Here is a 27,605-nt window from a genome sequence, read left to right as displayed (position 1 = left end):
AAAATCTATGCAAATAGAAGGTGCCTCAATGGCTGATATTCTAGAAGGTCCTGCTTAGAGATTTGTTTATACAGGTCCATAAGAAAATAATAAGGAGGAAGATGGGAAGAATACACTCAACTGTAATAAGATTTAAAACACACATATTTTACTATGCATATATAAGTTAATGAAAGTAAAATAAAAATACTTTTATTAAAGTCTTACTTTTTAAAACATTAAAGGTATTTAAAAGGTACCTTTTAAAATACTCTAAAATACCTTCAAAAAATTTTAAGACTCTTGGGCTTTTTTCCAAATATATATTCCAGTTTAAAGGTACAGTGATCATTTCAATGAAAGTATAAATGCCTCAAACTAATATTTTCTTTAATATATAACGGTTGTTCTTTGGTAAGATTAGACAAAACCATATTATTAAAGAATAACTATAATTGAACAATATATGGTTGTTCCAACATCAATATTTTCTGCTCACTGAGACATAATTGCAAGGAACATATACAATTATATATTTCTGTCAATTTGGATGAATAAAACATATACTTTTAAAATAAAAACCAGCTATTTTAAAGATCACTTATTAATTAGTTTTAACAAAAAGAATAGGTTATGCATTTATATTGGGTACTAAAACATTTAATTTCCTCAGTCCACACTTCTCAAATTTCATTGTCCTCAGTTCAAACATACATTAACCTCTACCTCCTTCCAACAACACTCTTTCCCCCGAAGTGCTTCCTCTCTCCAGCCTCCGACTTCAATATCTAGCCCTAGCCCACAATGGTTGTTTCAGTAGCCTGTTTTTTCTTTAATGCTTAATGAGAATTTATACACCTTACAGTTTATGATGATACCACCAAAAAAAAAAAAAAAAAAAAGGTTTTTTATGTGCCTCCCAACTCTTAAAATGGAAAAACTGAAATCCACAATTTCTGATGACCTAATGATCCTAAGTACTGGCAGAAACTGAGACCAGAAAACAAGGGACCGTGGGTTCTGTGGATTAAAAATGATATATGAGCAATAAATAAAAGTTAAAATTATATACGAGCAATAAATATAGAGATAAAATGAGTTTACTATATAATGGTTTTATATACTTTGGTTTGATGAATAACTACATATTTATTATTTTTAAGTAAAACTATATATTACAGACTTATGTATCATATATATACTTTTTTAAGATTTTATTTATTTATTTTACAGAAAAAGAGAGGACAAGCAGGGGGAGCTGCAGGCAGACAGAGAATAAGAAGCAGATTACTCTCTGAGCAGGAAGCCTGATGTGGGGCTCCATTGAAGGACCCTGGGATTATTACCTGAGCCAAAGGCAACTCTTAACCAGGTGCCCCTACCATATATTTTATTTATATATACATATGACTGCTCAGAACATTAGTGCTTTGGGTAGAATAATTATCCTTGACCCCCAAAGAGAGGGTGATTAGCTTAACCTAGGAAAACTGTGAACACAGGTTTGAAGAAGGGCACAGACTACCTCTCAACAAACTTTTAGAGTATCTACTCTATAGAAAGGAAGGAGGGAAAGGAAGCAGGGAGGGAGGGAGGAGAAATACGGCGTTAACCCAACAGAGAGTAACTCTTGGAGAGTACATGGATGTATATCTCCAGTATGACAGATTCTTAAGACAAAAAGAATTGCAAAGAAAGTGGCAGGTTTGTTGTTGGTAGTAGTAAAGCTCGGAAAAAACAAATTTTCATTTGACAATTTTTGAGTTGAACCTGTTTTATATATATTGTAGCATTGAGCAACAAATATGCTGATGTTGCTGGGAATCATAAGCTGAGGGAGAAGGACCATACCAGCCTAACATGTTGGAAGGAGACAAAGAGCCCTATGGTGGTGAACCAGAATTAGGGGTATTAACAAATAAAAAAAAAAAAAAAACATACTTCCTAGCTCTTCCTTCAAAAGAGGGAGAAGTAATAGCACCCCATTTTGCAAGAGCACACTCTCAAAGGAATCAGTACTCAGAGGACTGGCTGACTCCATGGATGGGACAAGGAAATTACAAGATAAGCTGGAACATCTTTTTGCACCAGAAAGTAATGAAGTACTTAAAGGATGACAGACTGATGTCAAAATGGCACAAGTCTTATGAAATAGATTTTTATGATGACCTATATTATAAAAATGAAACTGCTTTTCTATAAAGAGTACCAAAAATTTTTGTGGGAGTGCACCACCACTTCTGGTTATTCAGTTTGAGCTGGTGATTAAATCATGCAACTATGGAAATGTGGTTAAGTATGAAGTGCTTGACCACCTACACTACTCTGCCACCCAAATCCCTGCCCAGACTCTGACCCAGGAATCAAAAAATCCCAATTATATGACAGCAGAGCTTTAAGGAAACTTGGAAATGATCTTGCCCAATCCATTCATTTTACAGATGAGTAAGTCAAATTACTTGCGCAAAATGACAGGGCTAAGAGTAAACTCCAAGACTCCTCCTGACCCTTGTCACGAGCATTGTTGTGGTTTTGTTATCCTGTCTTCCCATTCCCACTTACAGGGACCAGTGGGGTTCAGGAAGGGGACTAGAGATGTGCTATCGTAGCTACCTACCCATTATAATATTGTTTCTGGAGAAATGGGTAAATGTATTCCTTGATTTAGCAGTTGGAAACTGCCAGTAGAGCAATAAAGAAATTTTCATTTGACAATTTTTGAGTCCTTCTTCAAAGGTGAACCATCCCTGTTTTCCAGAACCAAACCTAAAGAATCCCTCTAAAACCTATAATCTTAGGACTTCATTTTCTACAGGTCAAGTAAACTACGCCGATGGTAGGCCTACCAAGGTTTCGTATTACTTTTTTAAGATATTATTTATTTATTCATGAGACACACAGAGGCAGAGACACAGGCAGAGGGAGAAGTAGGCTCCCAGCAGGGACTCAATCCCAGGACCCTGGGATCACAACCTGAGTTGAAGGCAGACAATCACTGAGCCAACTTTAGTTGCCCTGGAAAGGCAGTGGGTACAGAAGAGCAGGGGCAAGCCTTTAGAATTGGGACAGTCCCAGATTCAAATCTCACTTCCATACTTAACTGTGTTATATGATTTTAAAAGACTTTCCAGAGTTTTCCACTTTCTCATCTACAAAAAAAGAAAATAATATCTACCTCATGAGGCTTATGTGAAAATTAAACGAAAAAAATGCTTTGAAGGGCTCTGCATGATGCCTATGGCAGAGGCTCAGCAAATGGTGGCTAAGCTTACCATTATTAACCCTGTGGAGAGACAAGAGTTGTAGATACACTAAAATAGAGTCCTAAGGAAAACTGGCATGGGAAAATATATTTACTAGGATTATAACCACGTAAAAGAGGTATCAATTTTGAAATTAAAAAGTAGCTAAATCATATGAAAAATTATCATAAAATTCAACTCATTTTTATACTCCATTAAGATGTTTAAAAGCCACCACCTTTTACTTTATACCTCTCTGCAGAACTTCCTAATACATCATACCTTCCCCCCAATTACTTATGTGACGGTGTCCAGGATGATGACACTCATTGGTCAAACAGCTGGAGCTCAGCAATGGCTCAGGTTGGGATGATGGGAAGTAAAGTTTCATCAGTTATTACTCAAAACTGAAAATAAGAAAGCCTGAAATGGCAATCTCTATAATCAACCCATAAATTAAAAGACTATAAAGTCTACAGAACTTGTGAACATACTACTTTACATAGCAAAGTGACTGCAACTGTGACTAAGTTAAGGCTTTAGAAATTAGGAGATTTTGGTACATTATCCAGGCACGGCCAATGTAATCATGAGTAGCTTTTTATGAGAGAGAGGCAGGAGAGTCCAAGAAGGAACTGTGATGATGGAAGCAAAGACTGGAACCATGTGAATGCAAGAACATAAGGCAAGGAATGCGGAAGTCTCTAGAAGCTAGAAGAGGCCGGGACCAGATTCTCCCCTGCAGCCTCCAGAAGGAATACAGCCCTGTAAATACCTCAATTTTAGCCCATAAGACCCATTTTCAGACTTCTAACCACCAGAACTAGCTAATAATTTTGTGTTGTTTTAAGCCACAACAGTAGTGATTTGTTACAGGATATGAAGACATGGTCCATGAAAAAGTCAAAGCAACATGACATGCTCTCACCATCCCAAATGCGACCCCCAAGCGACCATGTGTATGGTCTAATCCCCATGCAGAATGTCCCAGAGTAAGAACTTACCCACTAGCACAAGGTAGTAGGACACAGTGGTTAACAGCAAGGGTTGAATGTCAGACTCCCAAGGTTTGAATCCCAGGTAGGTTACTCGCTAAATTTAAGGCCTCTATACTTCAGTCTCCCATTTGTAAGGCAGAGGCTAAGAAGATTACCTATCTCAGGGTGCCTGGGTGGTCCAGTCAGTTAAGCATCTGCCTTCAGCTCAGGTCATGACCCCAGCTTCAGGGGTCTTCGGATTAAGCCTTGTTGTCAGGGTCCCTGCTCAGAAGGGAGTCTGCTTCTTGCCCCTCTGCCCCTCCCTACCCTCGTGCTCTGTCAAATAAATAAATAAATAACTTTAAAAAAGAAGAGTACCTCTCACAGGATTGTTGTGAGGATCTAAAGTGATAATCCAAGAAAACTACTCCGTTTACTGCCTGCCACAGAGTAAGCATTCAATATTAGCTCTATTACCATTTTAGTCTTTGAGCGTTCTCCCCAAAGAGAAAATAAGCCAAAAACTTGTCTTCCAAACTCAAAAAGCTCTAAGTCAATAGATCAGTTGGCCCCTTAAATACCTAGGTATCATTTAATAAGCCCTCACCCATGCCTTGGCCTGTAGATGCAAAGCCTGCCACCTAACCTCTGTAAGTTCTAGGGGGTCTCCTGTGTCTGCACAGTGTCATCTTGAGGAGAAGGCAGCTGACCTTTCATAATTTGTTAAACTTTTCTGAAGATATAGGACTCACAGGGAGGCATTTGAATCCTCACCCTTCCTGTTCTCCCCTCACACTCTCACCATCTCCCTCCTCCCTGTCTCCGCTAGAGTAACTTAGTGGTCACCTTTTACTGCCAGTGCACACCCTTGAGGGTCTTATCTTACTTCCTAAGTGCACCCTCCAAAACTGACAGCACTCTGAGAATGATTCTAGTTCTTAGAAAAATTATTAATTTTTCATCTCCCTACCCTGAATATCTCTGATTGAAACTTCATTTCTATTTTTACAAGATACCAACCTTAAAGGAAAAGCTATGAGCAGTGGAACTATTCCAAAAACCTCTGCCAGAGATGTATTAAAGGAAAAAGCATCCATCCAAACTACCCTATTTCTAGAAACAACATGCCATTCAAACCAATCCCCACAATGCTTTTAAACCCCAAGAAAAACTGTTAATGAAATATCTCATTAATACTTACAATTAATCAATACTTGCTCTATATAGAGCAAACATATACATGCTGGTGTAAAACCTTCATTTTTACAGCTGAGGAGTCTCAAGCTCTAGGGAATAAATTACTCACTGAAGGTCAAAGAACTGTGACCAGTTACCCAGGCTGCTTACCCACCCAGCTGTCCTACATTCTCTCCTAGCTCACTAAGAGAGAGACTCCTAGGAGGCAATGGATGCCCAAAAGTGAAGCACAGGATCAGCACTGGTGGGGAAAGTTTGGGAATATTAAAAAACTTTATTTTATTTTTTTATTTGAGAGACAGCAAGAGAGCATGAGCAGGGTGAGGACAGAGGGAGAAGCAGGCTCCCCACTGAGCAGGGAATCCAAGGCAGAGCTCAATCCTAGGACCCTGGGAGCATGACCCAAGTAGAAGGCAGACACTTAACAACTGAGCCACCCGGGTGCTCCTAAAAAACTTTCTAAGTATCACTTTGGTTTACTTGCCCACTGCTCATAACTAATAAAATGTGGGTAAAGAAAAAGATATGCTGTCTATGTGAGCTTTATGCCCTCTTAACAGGACAAAGAATTCCTGACTGATCAATATGAACAGTACATTTAATCACATTTTGTAGGATTTGGGCCATAATCTTATTATTTTAAAGAAGTGCAGAAGCATAAAGATATCATGGTTTTTTGGAAGAGTTGGTGAAAAATTGATTCAATTTTTTTGAGGGGGGCAGTGGAGAGGGGGAGGGAGAATCCTAAGTAGGCTCCAAGCCCAGCAGCACAGAGCTCAATGCAGGGGCTCGATCGATCCCACAAGCTCAAGATCATGACCTGAGCCGAAATCAAGACTCAGACTCCTAACCAACTGAGCCACCCAGGCACTCCCCAAAATGTGGCTTATTATTGCCAGTCACTTTACTAGGGACTAGAATCTAGCCCTTAGACCTCATATCAGTGGCTAAAACCAACTACCAGACTTCCCCAGCATAGACCAATTACTGGCTCTTATCTATAGCTACAGTTTGCCCTTTCTGGCTCTGCTTGCTCTTCAGAGGACAAGCGGATTTCTGCAAGTGGATTCTTTTGGGGCCTGGATGCTGCACAGAATACTCCTGATTTCCAGCCCTCCATGAGGGTAGGCCTCACCACCATTGTGGCCACCCCCAACCTAGGAGTAAGTCTGGCCCAGACCCCAAACTCTCCCAACCTATTCCATGGTACTAGAGGGGCCAATTTATAGCTGATCTTGTAGTGAAATCAAAGTTTTAAAATTATGTTTTCTTGGGGGTCCTGGCTGGCTCAGTCAGAGAAGCATCAGACTCTTGATCTTGGGATTAGGAGTCTGAGCCCCACGTGGGATGTAGAGATTACTTAAATAAAACTTTAAAAATATGTGTTTTCTTAATTACTAGTGTTATTTTTCTCTTTCTATTCAGCAACCTTAACTAAACTTCTTATCATCTCACAGAATATCATTAAATATGAAGTATTTTCCACTAAAAAATAATTTCAGCATAACTTTTTAATGAAACTCAACTATTATATTTGTCTCTTTTATGTAATTTGGCAACATTCAAAACTTGTATAGCAAAAAGGTTTCATCTCTTGTGCCAATTCAAACTGAATGGTAGTGACAGTCTAGAATCCTATCTTCAAAAGAGCTGTGAGGGCAAATATGGGGTGAGAGGCACCCATGACCATTTAGCAATGTTCGTCATGGGAACAGAAGGGAGTGACAACACAGAAGCCACATTCCTGACACTCCTGTGTTAGAGGATGGGATGATGGAAATTGTGGTTCCTTTTGTAAACTGTGTGGATTTGGATTAAAATTTCTCCCTACTGATATTAATTCAAACATTAATTCCTTAAATTCCATGAGACCTCAAAAATACACTGAGATCACAGCACTCTATCACTTTATCCAAGAATAAGGAGAATTTGGAGGGGATCTTCTCCAATCCAAATCATAAAAAAAGGTCTACTATCAAGTGCCAATCCCAAAAATTTTTGTATTTCCTATCAAATGGTAGATTCTGGTTTTCATGCATTTCATAAGCACCACTGTGTTATTCTCCTTAGACTCTCCTCTCCCACTCTGGCACCTGATCACGTATGAGACCACCCTAGCCAACAGTACCACTGCCAGAGAGGTATCTCAGGTTCTTCTATCTCTAAATACAAGCTCCTTTACTTAGTGTCATAACTGCTGCCCACATTCACTTAGCCAAATGTTATGATAATAAGCATCAGACCTGAGAATTAAAACCACATCGTTTGCTGTCTCCTCTTATATCCATGTTACCATGTGACATTAAACAGTTGATCTGCAACCTTCTGGAAGAGCAAAGAAACTTAATAGGAATAAATATGACTCCACTGGAAAATTACTTTTTCCAGGCTGATTTAATTTCTAAGTATAAGTCATCATCTTCTCACCCTATGCTGCCTCTCCTGCCTTTGCAGCAGCCAGGCACACAGGTGGGAAGTCTGAGAGCCTTCTAAGATGCCTTCCTTTCTCACCCCCATATCAAAAACTAAAGGGCCATGTCCTCTACTATTTCCTAGATCATTTCCAATCTGACTCTTTCTCCCCGTTTACTGCCTTCCTTCAAACCTCCATCACCTCCTATCTGAAGAGCCCTAACACTCCCAACTGGTTAAGCAACTTAAAGGCTACTAAGACCCAATGATAGTATGCCCACTGGTCTCTCTGCCCTTGTTTTTACTCAAGCAATCCATTTTCTACAAATCTCCCACAGTCATCTTTCCAAAAAGAGTAACCTGCTTACATCATTTTTCTGCTTAAAATCCTTATATGACTCTCCATTGCCTATACAGACTATAAATACAAACTCCACAGTGTGGCACACAAATGTTCTTCATAATCTGATCTCAGTCAACATACTTTTCTAGCCTGTCTCATTCTCCACCACGCCCTCACACATCCTATGCTCCAGGCACAGTGGACGCCCACTGCAAAGACGACAAACAGGTTCAACTTCACGTGCCAACTCCAAATAATTGGTAGTGGCTGCCTGAAGCTCAGCTGAGAACTCTGAAGCTGCTTATAAATTTAGCAGCAAAAATGCAATGACTGATTAAACAGTGTCTGCTTTTGGTATGGGGAAGTGGGCATTGGCACAAATGCCATTCTATCATCCATGTACTCCTGTTCTTTGAATAGTTCTTCCACATTTCTAAACCTTTGTACTTTCTGTTGCTTCTATCTAAGTGTCCTCCTTTTATCCCACTACTCATCCTTCAAGGCCTCTCCAGAAAACTGGTTTCCTGTGACACCTGCCTCCTATTACACCAGCAATCAGTCAATCTCACCCTTGGGCTCACACAGGTTTCTGTGCATGTGTCTAGTACTTCAGATTGCTGTAACTATGCTGTAAGGGTTAGTTTATGCACCTGCGAGCTTCTTGAAGCTACAGGTGTACTTTATCCTTGTGTCTTCAAATCTAATACAGTGCACTTAGAAAGCACTCATGTACTGGTGAAATGAATAAATGAAACGGTGTAATGCCAGATTCCTCTAACATGATATTATCACTAAAATCCAGAAGGTATGGCCAAGCCTAGAACCAGACAACCTGTGATGACTGTTAGTGGCATTCTACTACTACTCAACACCTATATCTATATACATCTTTATCTCTCAAAAATACAAGATAGTAAAGGAGTATACTAGATAGAAATTTGGCTTCCAGTTATACTGGGCCATGAAGAAAATGGGAAATAGGAAGGAAAAAGAGACCCAAATCTTAAAAAAAAAAAAAAAAAGCATTAACACAAGTAGCATTAAAAGATCTGAGAGTCAGTTTTCAGAAGCTAAATATGGACCAGCAAATCTCACTATAACTGGGGATATAGCCTTTCCATATACATGACACTACTCAAATACTTATTAAATTTATACCAATGTCCCAGATTGGTCTTAATTTTCTAAAGTTTGTAAGGTGCATCAGGGAAATGCAAATCAAAACTACAAGGAGGTATTACCTTACACATGTCAGAATGCCTAAAGTCAACCACACAAGAAACAACAGGTGTTGGCGAGGATGTGGAGAAAAAGAAACAATTGTATACTGTTGGTAGGAATGCAAACTGGAGCAGCCACTGAGAAAAACAGTGTGGAGGTTCCCCAAAAAGTTAAAAATAGAGCTACCCTACCACTATAATCACACTACTGTTATTTACCAAAAAAATACAAAAACATTAATTCAAAGGGATACACACCCCTATGTTTTTAGCAGCACCATTTACAATAGCCAAGATATGGAAACAGCCCTGTGTCCATAAATTGATGAATGGATGAATAGGAAGTAGGGTGTGTGTGTATACACATATACAGTGGAATACTACTCATCCATGAAAAGGACTGAAATCTAGCCATTTGCAATGACATGGATGGAGCTAGAGGGTATAATACTAAGCAAAATAACTCAGAGAAAGACATATAATTTCACTCATATTTGGAATTTAAGAAACAAAACAAACAAGCAAAGGGGGCAAAAAGAGAGACACACACAAAACAAACAGACTTAATTACAGAGAACAAATAGATGGTTACCAGAGGGGATATGGATGGGGGAATGAGTTAAATAGGAGATGAGGGTTGAGGAGTACACTTGTCCTGATGACCACCAGGTAATGTAGTGAACTGCTGAATCACTATATTTATACACCTGAAACTAGTATCACACTGTATGTTAACTGGCCAGAATTAAAACAAAAACTTTAAAAATTTTTTAATGAAAAAATAAAGTTTGTGAGGTGCAATCATTTTGGAAAACTTTTGTCAGTCCCTCCTAACAGTGAAAACACCCATACATTATGAACTAGCAATTCCACTTTCAGGTGTATACTCAACATAAATGCTACACTTGTCCACCAAAAAACATGCTTAATAATGTTCACAATAGACTGGATACCCAAATGTAAGATCTAAAAAATCAAACATCCATGGATAAATTATGGCATATTCATACAAGGGAATAGCATACTAAAATGTGAATGAACTACGACTATACGCAACAATATCGATCAATCTCACAAAGTTCAGAGAAAAAGTTAGACATTAGGTAGTATAATACTATTTGATTCTATACACCTAAGTTCAAATATAGGCAAAACTTATGATGTTAGAAGTCATGAGAGTGGTGACCCTTGGGTGGCTGGTGACTGAGGGTTCACAGAACCTTGGGTGGCTGGTGACTGAGGGTTCACAGGCCTACTTGCTAATAATGTTCTGTTTCTTGATCTATATTCTGGTTACAAGACTGTATCCACATTGTGAAAATCCATCATTTACAATTTTTGCACTTTTCTATGGGTTACATCTTAATTAAAATTTGCTTTTAAAATGAGGATAAAATAGGGCTGTACCTGGGTGGCTCAGTTGGTTAAGTGTCTAACTCTTGATTTCAGCTCAGGTCATAATATGGAGCACCATATTATATTAGGCTCTGTGCTGGGCAAGGAGCCTGCTTAAAATTCTCTCTCCCTCCCCTGCTCAGCCCTCCCTCCTAACTCTCTCTCCCTCTAAAAATAAATAGACAAATAATTGAATAAGATAAAGACTAAATAGAGATATTTGCAGATAACAAAAATTGAGTGAATTTTTTTTTTATTTTATTTATTCATGAGAGGAACAGAGAGAGAGAGGCAGAAACACAGATAGAGGGAGAAGCAAGCTCCTTGCAGGGAGCCCAATGTGGGACTCGATCCCCAAACTCGGGGATCATACCCTGAGCCGAAGGCAGACACTCAACTGCTGAGCCACCCAGGCATTCCAAAACTTGAGTGAATTTTACAGTGGGAGACCTGCACTAAAGTAGATACTAAAGGAGTTTTCAGGCAGGAAGAAAATTATCCCAGAAGAAAGTATGATAATATAGGAAGAAACACAGAACATGGAAAGAGCAAATATGTGGAAAATTCTAAATGAATGTTAAATTGTACAAAAATACTGTCTTATAGTTAAAATCTATGATAAGCTACAAACTAAAACACATGTCAATAACCATTAAACAACAGAAGGAGATACATTAAATTAGAATGTTCTAAGATCTTTGCACTCTCTGGAGATTAAAACATTTATATAGACTTTAATAAAAATTCAACAATGTATATTGTAAAGTAACTACTAAAAATAGTAAAGAAATGTACAATAAGCAAGCTAATGAAGGAGAAAATTTTAGCACTTAAAAAAATTCTTAACTGAAAAAAAGGGAGAGAAAATGAATACAGCCTGGTGGGACAAATAGAAAGCAGATGGTAAGATGGTGTATTTTAAAATCCAAGCAATTATACTAAATGTAAACAGAATAAAAAATCCAATTTAAAATTAAGGATCATTATAATACACAAATAATCCAAACCATATCCTGCTTGTAAAACATACACCTTACATGTAAGAATACTAAAAATTTGAAAGTAAAATTATGGGAAGGAATATACTATGCAAAGATTAATTAGGGAATGCTATTAAAGAAAAAAAGGAAAACTAGTGTAACGTGTCAACTATAGTTCTATCACTATCACTAACCATAGTGATAAAAGGGTAAAGCCACCATGAAGATAATATAACCTTAAATGGGCATGCATCTAATAACATAGTCTCTCTATATAAATAAAAGCTGACAGAATAATGCATGAATCAAAGAAGAAATCACAAAGAAAATTAGAAAATCATTTGAATTCAATGATAATAAAACTGATATGTCAAAACTTCTATTCATCAAAACATACCATAAAAGGAAAGCTACAGAGTTAGAAAAAATATCTGTAATATACACAACTGGCAGATGGCTTGTATCCAGTATATAAAAATCAAAACATATAATAAGAAATTACCAAAAACTTAAAATAAATTGATTAGAGGTTATCAGGGTCTGGGGGAAGCTGAGAATGAGCAGTTAGTTATTGCTTAATGCGTACAGAGTTTCTGTTTGTGTGATGAAAAATCTTATAAACAATATAAATAATAGTGAAAGGGAATATAAGGGAAGGGAGAAGAAATGTGTGGGAAATATCAGAAAGGGAGACAGAACATAAAGACTCCTAACTCTGGGAAACGAACCAGGGGTGGTAGAAGGGGAGGAGGGTGGGGGGTGGGGGTGAATGGGTGACGGGCACTGAGGGGGGCACTTGACGGGATGAGCACTGGGTGTTATTCTGTATGTTAGCAAATTGAACACCAATAAAAAATAAATTTATTTAAAAAAAAATCTTATAAACAGTGGTGATGGTTGTGTAACATTGTGAATGTAAATTAATGCCTTTAATTAAATGGTTAAAATAACATTTATGTTTTATATTTTTTACAAGGAAAAAAAAAAACTAGAGGTGAACCTGGGTGGCTCAGTGGTTGAGCATCTGTCTTTGGCTCTGATGCTCATGATCCCCCATGATCCTGGGGTCCTAAGATCCAGTCCCACATCAGGCTCCCTGCAGGGAGCCTGCTTCTCCCTTTGCCTGTGTCTCTACCTCTCTCTGTGTCTCTCTCATGAATAAGTAAACAAAATCTTTAAGAAAAAAGAATACTCAACAAATAAATAGTCAAAAGATCTAAAGAGGAATTTCACAAGAGATATCAATATGGCTAATAGACATATGAAAAGGCACTCAACATGATTAGCCATGTGTTAAATGCAACTCAAAGCCATTATAAAATATGTACCATAACATACCTGCCAAAATTAGTAAACTTTTCTTTTTTTAATGACATTCCCAAGAGGTACAGTGAATATGGTACAACAGACACATTGCTAACAAGGTAACCTGAAAAAACACTTTGGAAAACTACTTGGCAATATCAACTAAAACTTAACAGACACACGTGCAACAACCAGCAATTCTACTAGATATATACCTAACAGAAGCATACATATATTCAAGAGTATTTATAGTAGTATTATTTAAAATAGCTAAAACTCCAGACAATTCATATGACCATCCATAACAGCTGGGTAAATCAATTTTGGTATTTTCATACCAACTGAATACCATATAGCAATGAAAATAAACTAATGCTACATGCAGTATTAAGTAATTTGTCTCACAATGTTGAACAAAAAAAAAAAAGCCAGACACAAAAAACACATAATGTAAGATTCTATAAAGTTCACAAACAAGCAAGACCTACCTATGGTGACAGAAACTAAGACAATAATTACATTTGGAAGACTTGTAGGCTACTTGTAACACTCCTTTATTCGCAGGTTGTTTACATGGTTGTGTTACTAATGATTTGTGCTCTTTTTCTCTACGTGTGAACTTCCAAAAAAAAGGAAAAGTTGTGAAAAAATGGGAGAAAGTCCAAGAAAATAAGTTTTGAGAAGGAAATGTCAAAGGAAATTTTTTTTAGAGAGAAGAAAAGTGGCCAAAGATTGAATTAATGCAACATACCAAAAAAAAAGTGTTTTAAGAGATTCTGACCAACATTTGATTACCAGGCTATCATCACTAAAACAAAGAAACCTACCAAACTCCCATACAACTTGATGAAATATACTTACACAATTAAAAGTACTACTGAACTCTTGCACAACTAGCTGAAATTTGCTTAAACTGCATAAAAATTTGATGTGACATTTTCTTAATGTGTTTTCTTTGTATGATGAGGGCAATACAAGTAGCAGAACAAAACGGTGTCATGGAATGTCTATCCTTCATACATTTAAAAATCAATAGAATGCCATTGAGATACTGACCTGAGAACAGCAAAGGCTGAACCAATAAGCTCATAAATTCAATGCATGAATAAACAAATCTTACCTTGTCTTGACCTTGTTATACCATCACTCAAAAGTAACTACACGGAAGTTAGAATTAGGGAAAATATTACAAGCTTTCCCAATTATTTTGCATTGCTGCATATAAATCAGTAATTTTCTGGTCCCTACAATATCCACGATCCCATGAAATACTTAGCCAAAACCAAAAACCATTTGCCCAATATTTTGTTTTCATCTCCTTTGTTTGGTTAAGACATTCTATGAGCATATCACAAGAGTATATTTTACCCCACACTGTCCTGCAAAGCAGTAACGAAAATGTATGTTTATAAAGTGGGGAACTATTTCAAATGTGGTTGATTGCCAACATTCTGCACTGTTCTCCTGCAGCTTCCATAAGTACTTACAAGAGGAAGGCCAATGATCACAAGATTTGTCTAAACCAGTTCTCAACCATCCACATACCTCAGTCAATCCATACTTGACCCTAAGCCACATTTCACTGACCTCTTCTCAGCTTCAGTATATCCAAACTGATATCCCAGTATAGGCTCCTCTGGCTTTAGTTCCCAGGTATCTCTCCCTTCTGATAAACGGTGTACACAGACTGTTCTCTCTTAACCTCTCTATTCAACTTGGCTCAATGGTATTCATTACTTAACTGTTGAAAGGATGAACAAATACACAGTGTGGCAAGCATGTCAACAAAAGCAAGATACCAGAGAGACACTTCATAAATCTAACAAAGAAGTCTGAACACCAAAAATAATTAAACCTTTTATTCCAATGCTTCTCCATATTAAAAACAAAACCACCACAGTATCAACAAGCATAAATGGTGCTCAACTCCTTAAAGCTGTGTCTGACTGTAAGGCTGGGGCAAAAAAATATATGTCATTAACCTTAGAGCATCTTGTAGTGTCAGAAAGTGATGATGTGCTCAAAAACACAAAAGGATGGTTACATGTCAAAGACACACAGGAATCAACCTGAAGGAGCTTCCAATGACCACAGCTGGAACAATGTGAGCAACAAAATAACATGGTAATTAGGGCAACCATCTTTGGCCCCCTCCCTCTTTGGGAGCTTTGTACGGTCACTTTACTATCATCCAATTAACTTTGCATTGTCATCCATCATAAAAAAATTTTTTTAAATTAACATAGTAACAAATAACAAAATATAAAATATATACAATTCCAGAATGATATAAATAAGTAAATGGCAGGAGAAGGGACAAATCTTCCTTACAGAATAATTCCAAATAATATTAAGCAAATATTATAAAATTATATTAAAGCTAAGTATCAATTAAGTAGTAATAACAATATTAATTCTATAACAATAACCAAAAACCAGTTGCCCAATGGTATTTAGTTTTCACCTACTTTAACAAAAGAGCAGACAATTAATTAACAATACAATTAGTTCAATAACCATATTAATTAATCCCTCCAGGAGGAAGCCTCCTTCTCTAGAGCAGGCTGAATTTAGCGACTCCTTTCCAAAGAACAGAGTATAGAAAAAGGTAAACAGAGTAACTCTTTAGTGGAGAAAGCTGGCAAACTAAAGTGCATTATCACCAGTGGTACTGTGTGGATACAATGTGCCCCAATCCTATGTGATGAGAGGTGCCTCCCCCTGGGTGGTTATTCTTTTGCCCAAACACATATCCCCAGTCTAGTAAGGAAAATATCAGGCAAACCTAAATGGAAAGACAGTCTACAAAACCCCTGACCAGTACTCCTCAAGACTGTCAAGTCAGGAAACAAGGAAAGTGTAAGAAATCACAACAGACTAGAAGAGACTAAGGAGATGTGAGAACTAAATGCAATATTGTATTCTGGATGGGATTCTGAAACAGAAAAAAGGCATTAATGAAACACAAAACAAAACAAAACAAAAAACCTAGAGAAATCCAAATTAAGCCTGGAGTTCAGTTAATAGTAATGTGCCAATGCTGGCTTCTTAGTTGTGACAAAAGTATAAGATGTTAACATAGGAGAACTGGATGAGGAGTACATAGGAATTCTCTGTGCTATCTCTGCAACTTTCCTGTAAATCTAAAATGATCTCAAAATAAAAATTTTTTCAAAATAACTATATTTGGCAATATAGTGGCAACTATATTTGCCACTATATTTGGCAACAGGCAATATTTTCTTCATAGTTTTAAACAAATATTTGGAAGAGAATAATTTCTTTTTTCTACTTAGCCAACAGGAAGCAAATGAAAAACATAAAATGGGTCCTATGACAGTGGGATGGGAACGGTTATCATTCTATAGAATTTATGATGCAGAAAAGGGATTTTGACCTTACGAGTGAAACAGGCAGAGCGTGACTCGTATCTCTTACCAACATACCACCTTTGGTAGATCAAAATTCTTGGTGAGACTAATGGGTTCCCGACAAAGTTCCAACTTACTTAAGTACCTGTATCTGTACATGACTAAACTCCTCTGTTTTCCTTTGCGTAGGGCAGAAAAACAGACACCACAATGCATTATTCCAAAATTTTTCCCAAAAATGTCTATGGCTACTCCCACACAACCCAAACACAACCAGAAGTATACTGGAGGGTAAACTGGAGTCAAAAGTGACAACAATCTTACTGATTATGGTGAAAATATCTTAATTTTGCAAATGACCATCTGCCCATATCATGTGCAGGGGCCTAGAAGAAGCCTGTGTAAAATGAGCTCACAGTTGAAGTTGCATTAGCTTCACAATGAACTTATCGCTGTTTTATTTTCTCTTTTAAAATGACTATATTCATCTTTACATCACTCATGGAAACGAACACTGTTTGGATGTGGCAGGAACTCAATGCTTTTTTTTAAGATTTATTTAGTTATTTATTATTCATTCATTCATTCATTTGAAGGGGGGGAGCATGAGCCAGAAGGAGGGGTAGAAAAAAAGGGAGAAGCAGAGTCCTTGAGCAGGGAATGTAACAACACAAGGTTTGATCCCAGGACCCTGAGATGATGACCTGAGCTTAAGGAAGACCTTCAACATACTGAGCCACCTGGGCGTCCCTCCATGTTTTTAAAACTGAATTAGCTTAACATACTGAAAGATACTGTATAAATATCTTACCTATTACTGTACCTGATAAGACATTTCAGCAACCCCTAATACCATCATTCACTCCCAAACTCTACCCTGGACACATCCATATAAGTCTCAAATATTCCTTTCATTTAATGACCAGCATGATAACACTTGAGAATTATACCAAGAATGGTGTGCCTGGGTGGCTCAGTGGGTTAAGCGACTACCTTTGGCTAAGGTCATGATCCTGGACTCCAGGATCTAGATCAAGCCCAGTATCAGGCTTTCTACTCAGTGGGGCGTCTGCTTCTCCCTCTGTCCCTCACCTTGCTTGTGCTCTCTAATAAATAAACAAAATCTTTTTTAAAAATTACACCAAGAACTAACAGGAATTAATGTTTTTAAACATGTTTTCACTATTTTAATCTTCTCCACAAGTATTTAGTCTCTCTTTAAAATCAAATACAATATTATTTCCAGACCATTTCTCCCACCAGCATGAAACTTGCTGAGAAGCTTGACTGATCATGTCCTCTTTTCAAATCCCAAACAAAGCCCAAATGTTTCCCATACCAAGGGATGCCTTTATTAGTACACACACAGTCTTTCATTGTTCCTCCCAGGAAAACCTATTTCCACTCTATTATTACTTTAAATCAAGATGTAACCGTAATTTTTAAAATGTTCTTTATACATCTAACATTAAAGATACATCTAAGATTTTGAAATCAGAATCTGAAATAAGTTATTTTTGTCAGATGGGTATTAAGACCTAAAAGGCTGCTGAGACCATGCAATGGTGCTAAGCTCTAATATTACTGTCATTGATAATTCTCTGTGGCATCCCAGGGAAAAAGTTCTTATCTTGCAAAGATCTGGAATCCCATCAATGGCAATTAATACACTACTTACTAAATAACGTGTATAATAAAATATGTTCTAAATGCCAGTAAGGCACAGTAGTGACAAAGAGTAGGCTGTATATGCAGAGCCTGAGTGTCTCTAACTTGTTAATTAAAGGTGTGAAAGCAAAAATTCTATCAATCTGTACATAAAAAAAAAACTTTATCAAACAGTAAGGTTTAGTGTAAGAACATAAACATTTAGAAAAATAAAAATGTAAAGTTAAGACACCTAAGAATCATAAGCCCTCTTGATTCTAACCAATGTTTCCTTCTGTCATCACAGAAATAGCTCATAAAATATGCTGCTTGTTTTAAGATCCTATTTCATAACGTAATCAGTTTTACTCTTAAGATACCCTCTAGAAATGTGTGGGAAATATCAGAAAGGTAGACAGAACATAAAGACTCCTAACTCTGGGAAACGAACTAGGGGTGGTGGAAGGGGAGGGCGGGAGGTGGGAGTGAATGGGTGACGGGCACTGAGGGGGGCACTTGACGGGATGAGCACTGGGTGTTATTCTGTATGTTGGCAAATTGAACACCAATAAAAAATAAATTTATTATATAAATAAATAAATAAATAAATAAATAAATAAATAAATAAATAAAACCCTCTAGAGAACTAATTTTTCCTTTTTCTTTATCTCCTTCAGTCCTACATCACACTACTCTCATGGCCATGTTAGTACAGGGCACCAGACTACATGTGAATGGTAAATAAAATTGCTTGTTCTTCATTGTCTTCTTCCCATATTGGTCTCATTTCCATGCCTCCCACATCTTCCATCATTTTCCTATTTCTCTTATAAGGTATTTCTAATTTTATTCAAAATGAATATAAACATTCTGGATGTATCAATACTGTTAAAAGTGAACAAGAACTAAAATCAATTACTATTACATTGAACCCCAAAACAAGTCAAGAAAACATGTGAGGTGTTATTTTTTTCTATGGGACTAAGACTAAGTGGAGCCATACCACTTGTTCATTCAACTCAACAGCAGAGGGAACAGTAGCCAGCTCAAAGATTCACTCACTCAAGGATTACAGCCAGGATCCAGTTCTCCGCACTGGACTGCATACCACCCATTATCTGCTAGACCAGTGGTTCTCAACAGGGAACGACTTTGCCCCCCAGGGGAAATTTGGCCATGTCCAGAAACTTTTTTGAGTGTCATGACTTGGAGGAGGAGATGGGTAGTTACTGGCAACCAGCGGGTAGAGACCAGGGATGCTGCTGAACACCCTTTACAGGCACAGGGCAGCTCCATACTGAATTATTCAATCAAAAACGTCAATGGTGCCAAGACTGAGAAACCCTGTCCCGAACATTTGTGTCCCAATTCAGAATAAAAATACAGAATAGCAGGACCACAGGCAGTGCAAAAGGGCAGACTTAGGGGAGAAAGGAAACTAAAACTTATTATACTATCATACCAAGCCTTGCTTCAGTCATTTTACAAGCATCATCTCATTTAAACCTTCTTCAATGAGAAAGTGATCTATTCTCCTTTTACAGATAAGAAAGCCGGACTCGGGGTGATTGTATATGCAGAGCTAAAGTGTCTAACTCATTAATTAAGGGAAGTTAAGGAACTTATTCACGGTTACTCAGCTAGGAAGGGGAGGAACAAGGACTCAAATTCAAACCAAATCTGTTTCTAAGCCTAGAGGTTAAAAGTCCTCAATTTGATTCAAATCAAAGTAAATTCAAACCAGTAAGAATTTAAGCAAGTCCTTTAACTTCCCTAAACCTCCATTTGGAAATAAGTGGATAGATAAACATGTGAAAATATAAATGCTGTCGACTGCTAACAATATACAGTCATGTTATATGCCATACAATGAAAAAATACTTCTTAGAATTGAAGTGTCATGATTACCATTTTTCCTTAAAAACAGAATTTATACACATGTACAGTACTAAATTATTCAGCATTTTTATGAATCAAGACTAAGCATTCAGAAAACACTGTGCCTTCTAAGCCAAGCAACTACTCTTAAATCCTAGGAGGAAATAAACTAATGTAAGCAACATTTTAGTATGAACTTCATAAAGATTTTTAATCAATCAACACTAAAATGCTCAAGACTGCATCAACTTTCTCCACAACTAGTAGGAACAAGTTAGGAGAGACAGGGCTAGGTAGGGAAAGATAAAGGAAAGGCCCCAGAGTAAGGGGCGTACTCATCTCAAGAAAACGGAGATAAGACAGTAAAAAACAAAAAATAAACCTGTCTCCTTAGCTCCAAAATGTTAAGGAGCATCCCCCTTTAATGGCTACTAAGTAATCACAAACTCACAGACTACAAAGAAATAGGTCATCAAAGGTTGTTATCAATAGTCCCTGCTCAAACAGAAAGGGCACAAGAATCTCAAGGCCTTGGGCTACCTGACTAGGCTCACAGAAATCCTAGAGGTAGAGAAACGTTATGGAGGAGATACTAACCAGAGAGAAGGGAATAACTTGTTTGGGCTCATATTTATAAGAACTTCTTGTTATTATGATAGTTACAAATCCACCAGGTTTGTTCTAAATATAAACATGATATTTACAAATCCACCCTGATATTAACAAGAAATTGACCAAATTTCCTGGTCAGTTTCCTATTAAAGGAAGATCCTAAAGGCCCTCAGTGGCAACCTTGTGGGGACCCCTCTAGCTTTATGCAAGCTTTCTCTGGGTCTCTGCTTAACAAACTTCTATCAGCTTTGCTCACTCTGTTGTCTGTCAGATTCATTCTTTGACTCTTGTGAGACAAGAACCAAGCTCTCCCATATAATTTTGGTGCCAAAACCCAGGACTACTATTCACTGAGGGGTGAGCAAAAGTAGAGGAATTGAGAGTAAAAGTTGTCTCTCCCAGGGATAACTCTTCCTATAACAGCAAAACCAGGCACCTGTCAGCCAGTTAAAGGTAAATAGTAGGGCTGGAGGTCTTAAGACTCAGGTGACAGGCTTCTGGAGAAAGGTTTGGTCAATCCCCTTTCCCCAAAGGAAGGGAATGTTGACCTAATCCTAGTTCCACTTTCTGTTTTCTGGCTTTCTGAATGGGCTTTTCCCCACCCCATGGGCTTTGCTTATTGTGGGGCCGTGCCTGCAAATGGGACCTCAGGTATTGGAACAGAAAGGCAGCAAGCGTGAGGTGAGGAAAATTTAACTGAAATTGGCTATGATCGGCAGGCTGATCAGGCACCAAGGGGCTGGAACGCAAGCGAATCTATATAACCAAACAACGAAGGTTCATGCAAGAGAGCGCAGAAGAATAATTGGTTATTTATAGGATTCCCTGCTAGCCTAAGGTTCATCTGGAGGGCACACATAAGGACTGGCAATCCAGCACTCTGAACCTCCCCTTCGGTTACCACTGGTGGCCTTGGGGTCTCCAAGACCCGTAAAAGGATGGAGGCTGGCCCTGGGGGTCACACCCCGGGGGGACCTCCTCCACAAGCCGCACATGCCTCCCACTGAGAGACCCTTGGTGTTTCCACTTACTTCCTCAGCCTTCTAAAAGGAACATCACCGTTTAAATTATTAACCTCGCTAAATTCTATGATTAGACCAGGTTTTATAGTCGTTGTCATGTCCCTCCCACCCCCCACCAGAAGATCCAGAGGCGGCAGTAGGATTAGGCGACAGGTAAGAATGGCTACTCCCGCTGGCCTGATCCCTCCTCATCCCAAGATGTTAGGCCGCTCTTTCACTTGGGAGGGTGAACCAAACCAAGGGACGCCTTGGTTTAGAGGAGAACAGAGATATTTGGATGCCTTCATAATTAACCTCTCTTTAACACGTATGGAGTAAGAGATTCCTACCAGGATTTCAAGATGGGAAAAAAACTCATCCTCAGCAGAAATGCCTCTGGATTGCAATCTGAAAAACTGGGAAAAATTTGAACCACTGACGCTTCAAATGACAGGTATGGGGTAAGATCAAAAGATAAGAAACGAACTGTCCTCCGTGGGGACTTCTCTAGGTTGAGTACTGCACAATTGAGTACTTTCTCCTTGTAAACTTTTCTATTTTCCATGTGTTAAAACAGCAGGTTTTTCGAGTCAAGGTAAAATAAGATACGACCTTCACAGCAAGGCATGGTCTCTTTAGTTTCCAAGGACTCCCCCTTGGGGTGCCCTTTAAAACACCGGAAACAATTTGGATTACAAAATTTAGGGAAGGACAGATTTCCTGTAGCACTGCATGGCCTCACTGGGATCTACAGTTAGATCTTCTGCAGAGAACAGGGCTCTAACATCAGGACCCCCACCTAAGGGCCTCTAGCAGAACGTGTTTACCTGAACGTGTTGACTTGTAAACCCCTCCTGACATGTTGGATAATTAATCTAAAAAGGCCTCCAAATAAACCCAGGTTGCTGAAGGAAACACAGGCCCTCCCTAGCAAAGAGGATGCTGACTCTCTCTCTTCCTCCCAATAGATACAGTCTACTCTAGCTGTACATGGGGAGCTTCTCCCTCATTCATTTCCCAGGTTAATGGTTATAATTGGAGCCAACTGTGGTTAGTTTACCTCAGGACGGATTTTAAGGAATGTTCCCAAGCAGCTGCTGAGAATATTCTCTGTTTAGGGAAAATTCTGTGTCTTCAGAGGCCTGACATGGACTGCCTCCTTCCACTCATTGGTGGAATAACATGGCATTTGCTTGTCTGTCCAAGTGGATGAGCTTTAGAACTGGGAATCCCTTTTTCTCAGCCTTCTGGCTGCACTTTGCTTCTTCTGTCTCCCTTCCCTCTGCTCCGGTTTCTGCACCACCTTGAGTGCTGCCTACATACACCACTCACTTCAGATTTCCCCTCCAGTGTGTCAGGTAAAAATTGAGAAATGGGGGGAGCAAAGTGACTTTTAAAAAGTGGACCCAGGGATCCCCGGGTGGCGCAGCGGTTTGGCGCCTGCCTTTGGCCCAGGGCGCGATCCTGGAGACCCGGGATCGAATCCCATGTCGGGCTCCCGGTGCATGGAGCCTGCCTCTCTCTCTCTCCCTCTCTCTGTGACTATCATAAATAAATAAAAATAAAAAAAAAAAGTTTGTGATCACAACACAAGCTAAAAATTTTTTAAAAAATAAAAATAAAAAGTGGGCCCAGGTGAAACAATCAGTATTTAAACCTAAAGTGTGTTGGTTTTAGATGTGTAACTATTATTCTGTCGAGGTTTGCTAAAAGTCAAATAGGTTTGGGTTACCTGTTGCAATTTGTTAGCAAAAGGATGACTTAAAATGGTTTATCTTCTGTCTCAAAGTTTTAATAGGTAATTGTTAAGATAGCTTTCAAAGTTTTTGATAACCTACAACTTTAAAGTTTTGCTTGGATGGTAACTGAGACTGAATTCACTGGACATTTAGATCTTTTCCAAATAGGACATAACGCTAATGAATTATTAAACATAGGTTTGTACCTTTGACAACTTATTGCAGAGAAACTAAGGATATTTGACTCTGTTGGTAAACATGCTTTGTGCTTAATAGATCCATAAATTTGCCCTATATAGAGTTTTGGTATAACAGTTCACAACTGGCTACTACTTTGTTTTCACTGGAGACTAAGATTTCTGCTAAATGTAATTAAGACAGAGGATAAGGAAAACTCTGTATGTAGAAAGGTTGGAAATATGTAAGAAAGATACAAGAATGGGATTGCATTTTGTTAAAGGTAAAAAAGGTAATTTTGTCCTAACTGAGGCAGGTTGGTTGAAAAGAAATGGCTTGGGACAAAATCTGCATGCAAAAGAACTTTGTGGGTTTGTGAAAGGAAGTCTTTGGAAAAGAATTCTAGATGTGGTCAGGACAGACTATGATTGAAAGGGATTTTAAAGGTACACAGGTATGAGGTTAAAAGTCTGCTTTCTCTCTGTTTGAAAATACAAGTTTTCCTGAATTGGTCTGCTCTGGATAAGACAATGTAAAACTGTTGTTTTCTCTTTGCCAACCCAGAAAAACCAGTTTCTATGTTTTGCCTTTATCAGGTCTTCTACATCCCTAATCCTATTTAGGATGTGCTTTAAAATTTTCTAAGGTTTTAACAAACTTCCCAAGATTTAAATTATAAATGGAGTCTTTTTGACTCATTAGGCCTTTTATTTGGTAAATTACTCTGAAAGTACTGTTCAGTAAATGATAAGCCTTAGGTTACATGTGGGTAAATGCTGTAACCATTCAAGAGATGATATGCAATTCCTAAAGTTTTAATATGTTTAAATATAAGGTCACCACATGGTATTTTGATCATTGAAAAGTTATTTGTCACAGAAATAACTGACCAGATTCCATTTCTAAGTTGTCATTTTAATTGTTCTTATTTTTGCAAGATAAATTTCATCTTCAAGGAGGTTCATATAAAGGATCTTTAGGACAAATCTAGGTTTTGATTTCTTTAAAATCAAAGCTGAAATGAGTAATAATTTCCAGAACTAAAATTGCATTCGAATTGAACAAGAATAGTAACAAGGGACTAAATAAACCAAAAGGATGATTAGAGTTTTGTGACTCCACGTTTGAACCACCACTACTAGTTCTGTTTGGTCTCCCAGGTTAAAACTTTCTCTTGGCGCTGGCGCCACGGGGGCAGCCGGAGAATCTCTCCGGTGCCCCCCCCCCCACCCCGCCCCATAAAAAAAAAGAAAAAGAAAAAAAAAGAAAAACTTTCTCTTAAGATATATGATTTATTAGAAATAGGATAAAGTATTCATTTGTAAACAAATTAAAGCATTAACTTTTCTATTTAAACCCTCTGAAATTCAAAAGGTGTTTCAGTAAGCATTCTTCCATGGCAATCATAGTTATTTGCTGCATAAGTTCAAGAAGAATCTGTTCTTATAACAGGACACCATTAAAAATATCGGTTATTTTACCAAGGCTTTGACTAGAATGTTATATTTGAGAGACCTGCATAGACTCGGATATGACCAAACAGCTTTAAGGAACTAAGGTTGACTTCATGAAACCTGGAGCAATAAAGCCACTTGGAAACACTGGCCTGATACCTTGCTTGCTTTGGGAGTTCCCAGCAGCCTCACCAGGTGAGTAAAGAATGTCACTTCCTGGCAGGTGCATGAACCTCAGGATACTTTGGGAACCTCATGAAGAGGAATATGCCCAAACCCACAGGTATTGCAGGCATGTCTGATGGCAAGTACTTGCCTTGGCTTCTGGCCTGGAGAGACTACTAAAAGTTCAATCTAGAATCCTTATATGTAAAGTTTTCCAGCAAAGCAGATGCTAAAAGATCTATATGATCAATCATTATTCTTGCTGAGCTTATGTAAATAATTAGGCCAAGTCTGTTAAAACTGGACTTGTTTTGCAGACAGGTCAGTCCTGATTTGGCTACCTCTGATTAAGAAATGAAGGTTATAGAGAGGAACTATGTTTCAATTACACATCTTTGCAGATGTTAAATTATAGCTCTGATCATCTTTAAATGAATATTGTTGCCTAAGCTAGACTACTTGCAGTAAACTTTAGAGCAATAGCTTTCCTATCTCTACACAATAGCTCAAGTATACACAATCTTTATGCTTTTTATTCTATGGGGATAATAACAGGACCTCATGGTTGTATGATTATTCAAATAACAAAAAAAATGGAATTCCCCAGCAATTGTATATACCACTAGTATTTTGACCAATTCTGTGTGGCTGGGATGACAAAATTGTTCCTTTAAAGCCAGAGCGTACTCCCACTGTATAGGGTCAACTACTGGCTTATGAAGATAATGGATGACCCCACTTTATGATTGGATTGGATGATGTACTTGGGGATGCCCTTATTTCTTGACCAGTCTTCTCCTACTTGCAAGTGATTCTTTGTAATTATAATACTGTTCAGGCTAGACCTCAAACCAAGAGGGCTTTTTGATGGTTTTATTCTTTAGTCATATTTATCCTAGAAGTCACCTCTACTAAGGTACAATTGCAAACAAAGGCTATAGCCGAGCATACAACAGCTCTTTTGGTAAAAAGAGCCTCAAAACTCACTACGGGACTTCCAGGATTTTAGACAGGACTGCAATATAAAATAAGCAAAACAGTACGCTTGCTCAGCAGGACTCTAAATACTTCCCAGGCATTGGATACACTCAATGAAGAATTAAGTCAGAGAGGGACTTTTCAAGAGCCACATCACTATTGACTGTCTACTACTGCTACACCATTTCTGGTGTGAGAAGCTTCCTCACATGTGTTGTTTAAACATTACAGTTAACTCCCACAAGGTGGCCCTATTAATTAATACGGAACATTTGTGATCCATTAAAACGATAAAGATATCCACTGATCTAGTCAACAAAATTGGTAACTGAAGGTTTTATATAAGGAATGTGATCATAATTTAGGGCCTAATATTTGTTTTATGTTTATTCTTTTGCATTAACTCCCACAAAGTTTGCTTTTTTCATAGTCTGATGGGTGTGGGGGCCATGCAGACCGAAATTTTACCACTCAACGAAAGCCTTACTATTCAGCTTCAACCTGCTTCTCCACAATACAGGCCCTCCCATACACAGAAAACATATAATTTAAGCAACTGTATTATGTAGAGCTTGCAATAAGCCTATTAATCAATGCAACTTTACACCTCCCATCCCCAACTAATGAAATTACATCTGCCAAAAGGATGGGCCATATTTTGCACTTTGTAATATGGCCTATTACACCATTCCTAAACAATTCTCGAAGTTCTGTACTAGGGGCAGGCTGGGATGGTTACTTTTCCCATTCCCAGCAGCCCCTTACTGAGAACTACCTCATCTACCCCATGTGGTTCTCATATCAGATGGGGAAACAGCCCTAGTCCTCTCCCTTGTGGCTCTCCCAGCACTAGGAAAAGTCTTAAACCATCAGATCCAACAAATTGTTTGCCTACTCAGAACTCTGAACGACAAGTCTCAAGTGTTAGATGGCCTAAATCAAGAACTAAGTGCAGTTAGGGCAGAACTTCTAAAGAACTGGGCCACTATTGATTACTACTTCAACATCACTTAAATTGTAAAGAGTTTTCACATGTGTACTGTTTTAATATAACTGACAATTCTCATAAGGTCTCACAATCAATAAATGACATTCAAGCTCAACTAGACAAAAATCAGTCTCTCCAGGATTATTTTACTGGTTTGGAAACTGGGGTCAACATTTCAGAGTTGCTGTTTTAGTCATAGAGATAACTTAGATTTTGTCTTTTTCTCTGGGTTTGCCGGGGCCTATGTCTCTTGATGCCTTCCAACATCTCCTGGGAGCCATATCTTGGACCTCGACTGACCCCTGAGAATGCCCTGCCTTTGTCCCACCACCACCACCACCACCACCACCACCACCACCACCACCACCACCACCGCAGGCCGCCCCTTTCTGCCTGAAGCAGCCAGAGGAGTCATCCTCCCATTCCCTAACGGCAGTTAGGGTTACTATTCCAGGAGGAGGAATGATGTAAAAAAAAAAAAAAAATACTATTAGCTGATTATTCATTCTGAAAGGTGTAATTTTCCTGATAGCAGAATTAACTAC

At 38.2% G+C, this 27,605-nt stretch overlaps 1 protein-coding gene across 11 annotated transcripts in view; it reads right to left on the bottom strand.

Annotated features, from left to right (window-relative positions):
- Positions 1-27,605, bottom strand: part of LOC140634911 (centrosomal protein of 76 kDa) — a 234,552-nt gene that overhangs the window by 173,892 nt on the left and 33,055 nt on the right. The gene's annotated exons all lie outside the window — the stretch shown is intronic.

Source organism: Canis lupus, chromosome 6, assembly GCF_048164855.1.
Source record: "Canis lupus baileyi chromosome 6, mCanLup2.hap1, whole genome shotgun sequence".
Taxonomy (NCBI): domain Eukaryota; kingdom Metazoa; phylum Chordata; class Mammalia; order Carnivora; family Canidae; genus Canis; species Canis lupus.
This window is presented reverse-complemented; position numbering and strand designations above follow the sequence as displayed.